This window comes from Trachemys scripta, chromosome 4, assembly GCF_013100865.1.
Source record: "Trachemys scripta elegans isolate TJP31775 chromosome 4, CAS_Tse_1.0, whole genome shotgun sequence".
Taxonomy (NCBI): Eukaryota; Metazoa; Chordata; order Testudines; family Emydidae; genus Trachemys; species Trachemys scripta.
In genome coordinates, this window is record NC_048301.1 from 115,907,767 (window position 1) to 115,921,499 (window position 13,733).

The 13,733-nt window shown below is 48.2% G+C and overlaps 1 long non-coding RNA gene across 1 annotated transcript; it reads left to right on the forward strand.

Moving 5' to 3' along the window:
- The first annotated feature begins 618 nt into the window (after nt 1-618).
- On the forward strand, nt 619-13,032 carry LOC117877426. Its single transcript, XR_004645707.1, has 3 exons — nt 619-679; nt 3,443-3,647; nt 11,431-13,032. It is a non-coding gene; the product is annotated as an uncharacterized LOC117877426 (long non-coding RNA).
- The last annotated feature ends 701 nt before the right edge of the window (nt 13,033-13,733 follow it).

Sequence of the window (13,733 nt, forward strand, 5' to 3'; positions counted from 1 at the left end):
CCAGGCAAGCTGGACTTAGTGATAGATGGTTTACTTTACACCAAAATTGCAATAGTACTCAGGTTTCTCCCAGTCCCAAAGGACTAGTCACTTCCCCAGGTCAATTTGCACCTTAGATCTCACACCAAAAACAATGCTTGTAGCCAATCCCATAGTAAACTATCTAAGGATTTATTAACTAAGAAAAGAAATGAGTTTATTACAAGGTTAAAACAGGCAAGCATACATAAATGTGTTAGTCTATGGTTTTAAAAAGTGACAGAATTGCTAACTAGGTTGACCCTTGAGATCTCTGCTTCAGTTTTGTAACTCCGGCCCCATGAGAGTCCAAAGAGCAAAGGAGATTAAAAAATTTTTTGTCAGCTATTTTTCTTTCCTTCTTTATTTCCTGAGGGTAACAGACCACAGCTGCTGCCGGCATCTTGTATGCTGCTAACCTTTGTACTGCAATGATGCCTGCTGAAGTAATCTTTGAGTGGCATAGGAAAGTGTCCTACTGTGGCGGAAGAAATAAGGCAGCCCTACCCAGAAACCTTTGGCAGAGGATTGCAGAGTACACCTCTACCCTGATATAATGCGACCCGATATAACGCGGTAAAGCAGTGCTCCGGGGGGGCAGGCCTGTGCACTCTGGTGGATCAAAGCAAGTTCGATATAACGCGGTTTCACCTATAACGCGGTAAGATTTTTTGGCTCCCAAGGACAGTGTTATATCGGGGTAGAGGTGTACCTCCATGAAAATTTCATGGAGATCTCTATGGAAGATTCACAGGCAACCTCGTGCACATAAACAAACTACTCTGCGTGGCTGCCCCAACTAACTCTAGAAGGGAATGAAAAGCAGATAGCAACTCTTCCTCTCTTGGTTGTTCCCCTACCTCTTCTATCATAAGTAAAAATGAGTAAATCAAAAGATGTGTCCTGCTACTTTGGGAGTGCCATCACTGTAATTTCAAAGTAAACTGTATACTTACCAGAGGTTCCTGCCCCTGCATCAGGGCCACCCATGCTTGACTGGTGGGACTATGGTGGAGTCAAAAACAGATCTTGACTTGCTTTGGAGCTAGGTCCCTCAGTCGCCTGTCCCCCATACTCCTCCTCCTAGCTGTTCATGGCAGGGGCCTGTCACTTGGGCTCCTCAGAAGTATCCACGGTGGTATTGGGAGAGGTGGTGGTGTCTCTGCCAAAGATGGCGTGTAGCTCTATGTAAAAGTGGCAGGTCTGCAGCTCAGCACCGGATCTATTGTTGGCCTCCCTGGCCTTCTGGTATGCCTGCCGCAACTCCTTGGCTTTCATGCAGCACTGCTGCTAGTCCCTGTTGTAGCTTTTCTTCTGCATCCCCCAAGCAATTGCTCATAGATGTCTGTTTCTTCAGCTGCATCAGAGCTATGCCTGCACAGCCTCTTCTCCCCACAGGCACAGGAGATCCAATATCTACTGTCTATTCCAGGCAGGAGCCTGTACCTGGCACAGTCAGTTGGGCATTACACTCAACAATGGAGAGCTGCTAGGTGTGTTCGCCAAGCTGGGTAACCAAAAAACGGAATTTTAAAAATTCACGGGGCTCTAAATGGGAGTGGGGGCTTCCTGTCTACCTGAACCCTGGGCAGTGGAATTCACAATAGTGACCAGAAGGGTCAGTGTGGGACATTGTTGGACAGCTGCTGGAGGTAGGGTTGCCAATTTTGGTTGGACATATGCCTGGAGGTTTCATCACATGACATAATCCTTTATTAAAGATTAATCTTTAATTCCTGAAGAGTTCAGGACAAATCCTAGAGGGTTAGCACCCCAAGCTGGAGGCCATTAATGATCAAAGTAAGTATCACAGTCACTCTCACTGTGTCAAGCTAACTACATCAATCATGACTCTACAGTGCTTGGGGAGGTAGTGTTATTAAGTCAGCATCGCGAGGCACTTACAACGGCAGGAGCCAAATTTAAGTGAAGACATATCTACAGTTATGTCAACATAAGTTGCCTTGTGTCAACCTGTGTAATGTAGACCAGGATGAACTCTGCAGAATTCTCTGCCTCCAAGCAGCACTGGGCAGATTCCAAGTGTCCTTTTGTAGCAGAACTTTCACAGGATTTAAAAAATATTTTTAATTACATTTCTGTTTCTTCATTGGCTTGTAGGCTCTCCCGTCTCAAAACCACTAAACAAAAAATAAATAAAACCTTTTTGTCTTTATGGGGAACGTTTGAAGGACAGCCCCTATCTTCCCCTCCCCGGTCAGGAATACAAGACAGACAGCAGGATGCAGGAACCCAGCTCCCAGACGGCATGTGAATGAAAGAGTCAACCAGCTTTCAGGGAAACCTGGCTGTTGCCAGCACATGAGCGAGGTCCACACCAAGAAAGTTGCACAGCCTGCAGGGAAACATGGTTTTTGCCAGCATGAGGGTGAGGTCCATGCCTAGAGTTGAGCAGCCTGCAGGAACACCTGGCTCTTGCCAGCATGAGGGCGAGGTACACACTGAGACAGCTCAGGAGGCCAAATGGAAGCTTCCTTCACCGTGACCAGGCCAGAATCAGTTATTACTCCTGAGGGAATTCTGCGCCAAAAAAATAAACATCCTGTGCACAATATTTTAAAATTCTGCATATTTTATTTGTCAATAAATAGGGAGGCTTTAGCATGGTAGTGGGGAGCACAGCCACTGCAATCACCCTGCAGCCCCCCTCCCCCCACGCCCTGGGACACAGACTTGGCAGTGAGGCTGCACCCAACCCTGACACAGCGTAAGGGCTGGATCTGCCCCAGAAAAAACCCTGGGGCCCTGCCCCTCCATGCCAGATGCACCAAGATAGCAAGCAAGAGGATCAGCATCTCACAAGCATGCCCAGCCCTGGCCCCTAATCCATGTGTGGAGCAGGCTGGCTCAGCCCAGTAGGAGCCAAGTATAGAGGGGCTCAGCCCAGGCTGCTCCTTGCAGTGGAAGAGGATGTCCCATCCTTCCCAGCTCAGGGTAGGAGGCACCAGCCAGGGTATCTGCGGCCTCTCCCCCAACCCCCTCCTGTGGTGACTTACCTCTCCACCTGCTACTCTAGGCACCCGAAATGACATGCCTGTGTTCCTGGGGAGGGGATGTGACTGCTCTTGTGGCTTCCCTTTGCTTCCCCATCATTTTTCTGTGTGGAAGCAAAGAAATCTACAGGGCACATGAATTTGATGCACATGCAGTGGTGCAGAATTCTCCAGCTCCTACAATTTCTCTGATACATGAGTCATTTGTCTCCAGTGACTCTGGCTCACTGCTCATTCTGTGTGGTTGGTCCTTACTCAGCCTGGACACAACATCAGAGAGCATAGATCTACCTCCCCTCCCTTTTCAGGAGGTCATGGAGTGGTTGCTGTTTTCCTCACTGAGACATATAGGATATGTACCTGTAGACTGCCCTAGAAATCTTCCTGACAACATGTTTTCCCTCTTACAGGGCTCCACTCCACTCTTCTCCAGGGTATGGCCCAAGGATGGGTGAAGGAACTTATGCAGCTCCTTTAACAGCAGCTTGTGAGCAAAGTCTTAATCTCTTATGAGAGTGTCTCCCCTCTACATCCTCTAAAGAGCAGAAATCTCCAAAACTGGGAGTTTCAGCGATATTCCTCAGACTCGCAGCTAAGCTTCCCAGAATTAAGCGAGTAAGCATGAATGCAGCTCTAACCTCATGGATTGTTATGTTTTTAGAAAATGAAACAACCACCCACCCCAGCAAAACCACAAATAAAACCAACTTTGCAAAGTTTAAAGAGCTCTGTAACTTTTCCTGACCTGGTTTATCAGGTTGTGATTAGGGTGAAATCGGAATTTCTATTAAGACATACTTGTACCTAGGGACAAAAAGCTCTTCATTAATCTGCCTAAAATTAAGTCTGCTGCTGCAGTCTCCTTAGTAAAGGTATTCCTGGCAAACCCACAGCCAGGAGATCACCACTCAGACTAAACATAGATACAGCAGCTTCAGCCTTGGGATTATCAGCTGCAATCGCTTATTGTGCACATCTGTGCCCAACTGGGAGGCTATTGTGAGCTTGCACAAACACATACATTACAAAATCTACTTTAAATTAGATTTCCTTAGAAGCTTTTTTAGGACTGACGCAACACCTGACTGATTTGCTGCACATTCAAAACTTCCGAACATGTGTCCCAAGGGCAGTTTTGATTCAACTTGAAGAAATTATAATTGCAATGATAACCTGAATTCTGATGTTTTCTAGGTTCCGATAGCTTGACTTTGCAACCTTATCTTTTTTTTAATGGATTTTTTTAATGAAACTGGAAAAAAAAGAAAAATTCCATTCTGTGGAACCATGTTGACCCCCACTTGGGTTATTGTAAGGGCTGAGACATGTAGATCCACAGCACAGTTCTCTACCAGAGCTAACAGAGTAACTGGTAGTACTAAGCTGTTATCTTCCATGTGGATAATGTACTACAGGAGGGACGAGATGCACTTTGTCAGTAAGTTTCACAGCTATTTGCTGATAGCAGAAGAGCTCTTGAGTAAAGCTGGTTGGAAAAATTATGACAAAACATTTTTTTTCATCAGAATTTTATTGATTTGTCTAAATGTTTTGTGGAGACAGTTTGATTTTGACAAAGTTCTGAGGGAACCCAGACAGGCTTCTGACAGAACTCAGCCTGTCAGGCAGGTTTCCAATGTCTGGAGGGAGGCACTCCCCTCTGTTTGGGATTCACAGTGAGGAACCCACTCCTGGAGTTAGGCACCTAACTAACCTAGAATCAATTAAGGCAGGCTATCAGGGCACCTGGGTTTTAAAAAGGAGCTCACTTCAGTTTGTGGTGTGAGTGTGAGGAGCTGGGAGCAAGAGGTGCAAAGAGCTGAGTGTGTGTGCTGCTGGAGGACTGAGGAGCACAAGCATTATCAGACACCAGGAGGAAGGTCCTGTGGTGAAAATAAGGAAGGTGTTTGGAGGAGGCCATGGGGAAGGCACCTAACTCCCACTCACAAAAAAATGAGAAGGTGTTACCCCTCTTTTCCTTGTAACTTTTAGACCACTGGTTAGAGCACTCACCTGAGAGGTGAGAAACTCAGGTTCAAATCCCCCTCTGCCTGATGTAGAATAGGGTCCTTTTACATCTTCTAGGCTCTTCCCTTTCTCTGGAGGTGATAAAAATATCAGGACAAAATTGTATTCCTAACAGCCCAATAGCACCTTATTCTAATGTAACTAGTTTGAAATGTAAAAATGTGACCGTTCACTTCTCAGCTTATGGCTGCCTCTGCTGCTTAGCCAAAGGCCTTAGCCTAAGAACAAGGCCTCAGACTGTCACAGTACAAAAAGGCCCTTACACAGACAGACAGTGATTTTAATTCTTTCTTTTATACTTCTATAACTAGCTAAGTGATAAGAATACACGTAAATTCTTAAAGGTTAGGATATAGATATTCAGGCCTGGAGGCATGGGGGCTGCCCGGCAAACCGTGAAGCCGGTAGCGCTCGGGCAGCTTGGCTCTTACAGAGCTGAGGAGTCAGGGAGCAGCAGCAGTCCCTGGAGCCTGCTCTAAGGTAAGCCAGGGATGCCGGCAAAGCTGGGAGTATTTTTCCTGGACATGTTCAGCTTTTTGGAAATTCCCCCCAGACGAGGGTTTGATTACCAAAAAGCCAGACATGTCCGGGAAAAACCGGACGTATGGTAACCCTATTCATGCAAGAAGGACCAGGGAAGTGAAAGGGTGAAGGAATAAGCCCCCTAACACCAAGGACCTCTTGATGCCAGCTGGCAGAGGGTACAGTAGTGTATAAGAGGGATCCCTGGATCTGGTGTTGACATTCTTTGGTGAACTAATGTGTGGCTTCTACTGAAAGCCTGTGTCACAGTGGTCTAGTGTAAGCAGAGTTGTTCTAAGGTGTAGCTAGTAAGCTGTGGTGTATTGTTCCTTTGGGAATAGAGGATTTGGTAATTCTGTGAGTGCCCAGTGGATAAGGGGTTGGACACTTCGAGAGGACTCCTGGGATTGGAGAGTATCTATGCTAACCTGCATGAAGGATAGTGGAGCCCACATGGACTGAGAGGGGAGTACTGTGGCAGGGACTGTTGCGATGCTGATCTCTGGCAGGCACAGACAAGGCTCCCTCATACTAAGGGCAGATGGTAGTGAGGTGTCTCCTAATATCCCCAGGAAGGGTCACAGTGGCGTAGATGGCAGTATCTACACCAGTTTGCTGTTCAGCTAAAGATCACACTTCAGGCACTTATATACCAGATAATATAGCGTGACAGACCCAGACCAGTGGGATAGAGGAGTCTGGTAGAGGGCAAATATACTGGTCACTGGATGAGTAGTTTTCTGTTTCCTGAGTGACCAGAGCAGGGGCTGCACTAGAGTAATCAGGAACCTGCTAGAACCAGTTAAGGCAGGAGGGCTAATTAGGACACCTGCAGCCAATTAAGAAGAAGCTTCTAGAATCAATTAAGGCAGGCTAATCAGGGCACCTGGGTTTTAAAAAGCAGCTCACTTCAGTTTGTGGTGTGAGGAGCTGGGAGCAAGAGGTGCAAGGAGCTGAGAGTGTGTGCTGCTGGAAGACTGAGGAGCACAAGTATTATCAGACACCAGGAGGAAGGTCCTGTGGTGAGAATAAGGAAGGTGTTTGGAGGAGGCCATGGGGAAGTAGCCCAGGGAGTTGTAGCTGTCATGCAGCTGTTACAGGAGGCACTATAGACAGCTGCAATCCACAGGGCCCTGGGCTAGAACCCGGAGTAGAGGGCCGGCCTGGGTTTTCCCCAAACCTCCCAATTGACCTGGACTGTGGGCCCTTCCAGAGGGGAAGGTCTCTAGGCTGTTCCCCAACCCACATGGTGAATCTCTGAGGCAAGAAAATCCACCAATAAGCGCAGGACCCACCAAGGTAGAGGAGGAACTTTGTCACAATAGTTACTGAGAGATTCATAAGTGAGAAGGTTGGAAACAAGTAAAGAAAAAGGTTATGGTCTCTTATTTTCTGTTTGTTATTTTGGATAAAAGAAATAAAACAGAGCAGCGCCCAATGAGTAAGCAAGAATCTTACTCCAAACTAAATAGGCAGCAGCTGGAGCCAGGGGTGAAAGGGAACCGGCACGGGCCAGTACTCCGTACCAGTAAGAACCCGCACCGGCCCATACCCAGCCCACATTAAAGTGCTGCCATGGCAGTGCTTTAATGTCCCTGCCCCTTTTGCCTCCCTTATCAGCAGCCCCACCAGTGGGGTCTGTACTGGCAGGGCTGCCGATGGGGGGATGGATGGGCAGCGATGTTAAAGCACTTTAAGGACGGTCCTTTGCTGCAGTGGCGCTTTAAGGATCCTCAAACGTTGCTGTCCCTTCCCCCTACTGGCGGCCCTTTTGGTAGGGTCCGTACCGGCAGGGCCGCTGACGGGGGAGCAAAAGGGGCAGGGACATTAAAGCACTTTAAGGACGGGTCTTTTGCCGCAGCAGTGCTTTAATGTTCCTGCGTGTCTCCTGCTTCCCCCCTCCCCCCCTGGCCACAGCAAAGGGCCCTGCAGCGCTTTAATGTCCCTGCCCCATTGTCCCCTCCTCTCCTGCAGCCTGTGATTGGGGGAGGGGGGCAAAGGGAGAAGTTGTCCTGGGGCTGGCGATTTAAAAGAGCCCTGGGCTCCGGACGCTGCTCCGCTAGTGCAGCAGCAGCATCCAGAGCCCCCGGGCCCTTTAAATCAACACAGGAGCCCTGGGCGGTGCGGGCCAGGTGGCCTGAAAGGGCTGGTTGGGGAATGCTGACCCTCACCCCCAGCCCTGCCCCTTCCACCCGAGGATCTGCCCCTTCCAGGGGCCAGAGCTCAGCCCCCCGCCCCCTCCCTGGCCCATACCGGTAAGTGGCCTGACTTACTTTCACCCCTGTCTGGAGCATGCATGCAGCTTGGGAAATAGATGCTGAAGCGAAAATCATTGACAAATTGAGATTTTTTTGCTCATGGAGCAAGATGTTACACTTTTTTTTTTTTTTTTTTTTTTTTTTTTAAGATCTGTTCTGAACTAGCCTTGGAGCTGCAGCAGCAGTGTACTAAAGTGTCTCATACCTGTTGAGAAGTGGGTCGCCACTGGCATTTGGAAGCTGGCCACCCTCAAATGTTACTGATCAGTAGCCAACCAATTTAGTATGGGGAGATGGACTGTTGGGGTTGTCATAGAGGTATGTGCTGCCTTGCACAAGATATTATTCCACTGGGTTATAATGCTTGGGAAATTATTTATGGCCCTGCATGCCTGGGGTTCCTGAATTGTATTAGGCTTATGGGTCCTATCAATTTGTCCCATCAATTTGCTCCCCTGCACCAGGGCTTAAAGTTTATAAACAGAGGGGTATTTCTCCATGGTGCTCCAAGGACCATGGCAGGTTCACAAACATAAATGCAGGGAGTTCTGGAAAGGTCCATGATGCTAGGATCTTTCAGAACTCGTGCATGCCTGTTTATTTTAATGAATCATGAAGACTTTGTCCTGTTTTATTAATTTGATGGAATAAATGGGCCCAGAGAGTCAAGTGTTAATATGACCCTGTCACTGTCCAACCTAAAACCGTGTTAAGCAATATTCGGGGTTTGGTATATAGCGACCTCACCCTGCTTAGTACCATGGCAAACACCTAATTAGAAATCTTTTTAACCTTCTATTAGAGATATAGAAGAAAAGGAAAAGCAGTTAAGGCATTTGAAATGTAAAGAATTAAATAAGGCTCCCAGGGATCTGTACTGGGCCCAGTCCTATTTAACATATTCATAAACTATCTGGAAAAAGGGGGAAACAGTGAAGTGGCGAAATTTGCTGATGATACAAAACTACTCAAGATAGTTAAGTCCCACGCAGACTGCTAAGAGCTACAAAAGGATCTCACAAAACTGGGTGACTGGGCAACAAAATGGCAGATGAAATTTTAATGTTAATAAATACAAAGTAATGCACACTGGAAAACATAATCCTAACTATACATATACAATGATGGGGTCTAAATTAGCTGTTACCATTCAAGAAAGAGATCTTGGAGACATTGTAGATAGTTCTCTGAAATCATCCACTCAATGTGCAGCGGCCGTCAAAAAAGCAAACAGAATGTTGGGAATCATCAAGAAAGGGATAGATAATAAGACAGAAAATATCATATTGCCTCTATATACACCCACACCTTGACTACTGCGTGCAGATGTGATTGCCCGATCTCAAAACAGATATATTGGAATTGGAAAAGGTTCAGAAAAGGGCAACAAAAATAATTAGGGGTATAGAACGGCTTCCGTATGAGGAGAAATTAATAAGACTGGGACTTTTCAGCTTGGAAAAGAGGCGACTAAGGGGGGGATATGATAGAGGTCTATAAAATCATGAGTGGTGTAGAGAAAGTAAATAAGGAAGTGTTATTTACTCCTTCTCATAATACAAGAACAAGGGGCCACCAAATGAAGTTAATAGGTAGCAGGTTTAAAACAAACACAAAGTATTTTTTTCACACAACGCACCATCAACCTCTGGAACTCCTTGCCAGAGGGTGTTGTGAAGGCCAATGCTATAACGGGGTTCAAAAGGGAGCTAAATAGATTCATGGAAGATAGGTTCATCAATGGCTATTAGCCAGGATGGGCAGGAATGGTGTCCCTAGCCTCTGTTTGCCAGAAGCTGGGATTGGGTGACAGGGCATGGATCACTTGATGATAACCTGTCTGTTCATTCCCTTTGGGGCACCTGCCATTAACCACTGCCAGAGGACAGGATACTGGGCTTGATGGACCTTTGGTCTGACCCGTATGGCCATTCTTATGTTCTTATATGTTCATTTTAACAGCCTCCCTTGTTCCCATTCCCTTTAGCTGGAAAGATCTTTAGCCCCTTTGTTTGACAGTCTCTTAGATGGTAATAATAACTATACTTTTTGGAGAAAAGATAAAAAGTTTGAGATGGGTTGAAGCTGTTGTAAATGATCTTTCTTGTTGTTAAAGTTTGATCCTCTTTCCTAGAAGACAAAATAAGTCAAACCCATACAAGAAGGGACGGAAAAGACCAGCAAAGATAGAAAACACAGCTGCTCTCTCTGGTGTTGCCTTTTAGTTGCAACCTTGCAGCTGCTGAAACACAGGAAGGAATGCACAAGGTCTTATCCAACACTTTGAGAGCTGGCAAACTTGTGCTAGCATTGGGGTACTTAGGGCATTGATGTTAGCTGTCTCTTTCTGATCACAGGCTTACAATGGTATGGCAAAATACAGTTTTTGGCTGAGTAAACCAGACTCCTATTAGACAGAAGGAAAAAGAGATATAGGAAAGAGATTAAATAAGTTGGGAAAGGAAAACGACACATGGAGGGGAAGACAAAGTCTCACCACCAGGTAGTGGTTGAGATTTAGCTAGAGTTGATGGAGGTGACAATTACAGCGAGGTCCCTCTCTGTGGCCTGATCTGGCCAGGATAGCTCTCAGGCACAGGATGACAAAGGCCCAATGGTTTTATGCTAGATCCTGCAGTTCCAGAAGATGGTGAGGGTGGTGGTGGGGTGACTGCCATGATGATAAAGCTCACTACAGCAGTTGTTGGCAGATAGCAGCTTCTTCCACTGCTTTTCCCTCGAAAGTATTTTCTTTGAGAACCCCAAAAGGGAGTGTTGGTTGGAATAGCCTGTCCTCTCATTATTTTGTTCACCAATTAGGCCTAATTTCTGACAGATCAGTTTTGATCCATTGATTTTTCTCTCCCACACTTTTCATGTTTACCATCTTAATACAGTATTATATCAGTAGGCCTTTTGTTCGTACCAATTGTCTGTTTCTATTTTGCATCTTTTCCCATAAACATTTATTGTTATAGGGTATTGTGATATTTTATGAACTTTTACTTCTTCTTCGAGTGCTTGTTCACATCGATTCCAATCAGGTGTGCACGTGCCGCATACACGGTTGTGGGAAAGATTTCCCTTAGCAGTGCCTGTTGGGTCAGCTGTGGAGCCCCGGAGTGGTGCCTTCATGGTGCTCAATATATGACCCTGTCGACCTGACCCCGCCGACCTGACCCACCCTTCAATTCCTTCTTACCGTCCATGACAGCTGTTGGAATGGTGCTCACTTGCTCAGCAAGTGCTCCCTTAGCATTCTTCTGTTAGTCACTACAGTTTATAGTTAGTGTTATAGTTAATTTAGAATAGAAAGTTAGTTTAGATAATAGGTTGGGAGTGGGGTGTCTCCCCAATCCTTAACCCTCCTCAGGCTCCAGGGTATGCTGTGAGCCCAAGGCTTTAAGGCCTGCAGTGCTTGTAATAAACCTATGCCCATCAGTGACCCCCACAACTCTTGTCTAAAGTGTCTGGGGGAAGCGCACCAAATGGAAAGGTGCAAAATATACAGGGCTTTTCAGCCAAGAACCAAAAAGGAGTGTGATTTCTGACTAAAACAACTGTTAATGGAATCTGCTTTCTGCCCACAGCCGGCTGCGGACCGCCAGGACCTGGTACTGAGCACATCCGTATGGAATGCTCCATCATCCGTACATGAAATGGAGCTTAGGAAGGACTCTACCTCAAGAGACCCTCGGCACTGGTGCTCCCCGGCACTGCACCCAGGGATAGCAGCCCGGCACCACTCGACTTTCCCGGTGCCACACAAGAGACACTAGAAGGCCGAGAGAGGGCACTTGCCAGCCCCAATATCTATAGGACCGTCAGGGGATGCATGGGTGCACACCAGAAAGGACCCGGCACCAAGTCAGCATGAGTCAGTGCAGTTGACTTCGGTGCCCCACAAGGGACCGTTGAGTCCGTCACATAGTGACTCTCCAACAGGGCAATGCCAGGTGGAGGTATTAGAGCCACCCTAGACACTTTTGAAACTGCCAGAGACCTCATCAAGATGATGGCTGCACAGCCCCCGGCTCTCAGGGACAAGCACGTGGCCTGTCAGGGTAATCCACTGGCAGGCCACAAGACAGTTTATTTACACTGACCATCTGCAGGCAGGACCACCCGCAGCTCCCAGTGGCCACGGTTCGCAATTCCCGGCCAATGGGAGCTGCGGGAAGTGACACGGGCTGCAGGTTGCCCACCACTGGTCTAGAGGCAAGCCTGCTATGATGCAATGCTCAGTCCCTGGCTCGGCACCATACCCAGCACCGCTCTCTGTTGCCTTCGGTGTGGCACCACTCCCTAATACCAAGCCCCACGAGAGCACCTCCGGCACTGGCGACGTGATGCTCCCCTCCCCAGCACCGAGGCCAGACTGGAACCAATCCCCAGCACAAGCAGAGGACTTGCACTGACCCACGGAGAGATCAGAGGACTGGCACCGACCTGTAGCACCAGGCCTTCATCCTCGATTGCTGGCACTGGATACCGGTTACCGGTCCCCATTGCCAGATCCCAGGCACTGGTCCTCAGCGACATCATCCCGGGACTGGTCCCCCGCCTCATTGTGGCACTGGTCATCGGTGCATGGGCCCTCAGCACTGCCATGGTCCTCATGTGCGGGATCCACTTCCTTGGAGTCTGCTGCCAATTCTTACTACTGGAGGCGCAGTCGACATAGGACCGAGTGGCGATGAAGGAGGACACTGCTGGCCTGGCAGCCGTAGTGGCAGCCCCCAGTGCAGTGGCCCTTTTGGACCCCCTGGGCTTACCATCAGGCCCAGGGTACCTTTTCAAGAGATCAGTAACATCAGAACACCAGCCACCCCACTCTCCTAGGAACAGGCCTATGCCTCAGGGATCTGAGGCCACTCTTTCCCAACCGCCTCCTTCAGGCTCCGGTCACGGCAGAGGTGACCCCAGCCACAGAGTCAGGCTACAGCATCCTAGGCTGTAACCGCCACAGGGGTGTGCACTGACCAAGAGGAGGTCAGAGAGCCAGAGGGGCAGGAGGGCCCAGTACCCCCTCTGGCACCTTGTCCTCTTCCCCTGATGAAGCTGTGGCAGGGGCATCAGCTTCGGGCCTCTTCTGATTGACCATAGGGCACATCAGGACCTCCTTAAGGAGATTGCCTGCAACATGAGGTTGCAAGCAGAGGAGGTGGTCGAGGCGGAGGACCCCAGGGTGGATATTCTCACTCCCAAAGGTCCATCACGGGTAGCTCTGCCTTTGATCAAAACTGCTCAAAACACTATAAAGACCCTATGGCAGACTCCAGGTTCAGTTCTGCTGACCACCAGGGGTGTGGAGTGCAAATATTTTGTCCTTTCCTAGGGCTATGAATACTTATTCTCACACCCGCAGCAATGCTCTATGGCCGTGTCAGTGGTTAACGAGAGAGCGTCAGGGACAGCAAGGACCAGCCCCCAAATCTAAGGAGGCAAAAAGGATGGACCTATTCAGTAGAAAGGTCTATGCCACTGGGGGCCTCCAACTGAGTATAGCTAACCAGCAAGCTATTCTCACTAGGTATAACTTCACTTCATAGTCCACCATGTTGAAGTTCAAAGAGCTGATCCCTGCAAACTCTAGGGCTGAATTCTCTGTCTTCATAGAGGAAGGGAAGGCGGTAGCACGGACTTCTCTGCAAGCATCCCTAAACTCAGTGGATTCGGCCAGCCGTACCCTCTCGTCAGGCATAGCCATGGGGAGAACATCATGGCTTCAAGCATCTGGGCTACCCCAGGAAGTGCAGAAAACCCTTCAGGACCTTTCCTTTGAGGGCATGGGGCTCTTCTCAGAGCAGACAGACTCCAAGCTGCACAGATTGAAAGACTCCAGGGCAACCAAGAAATCACTGGGAATTCATACGCCAGCAACCCAATGCAA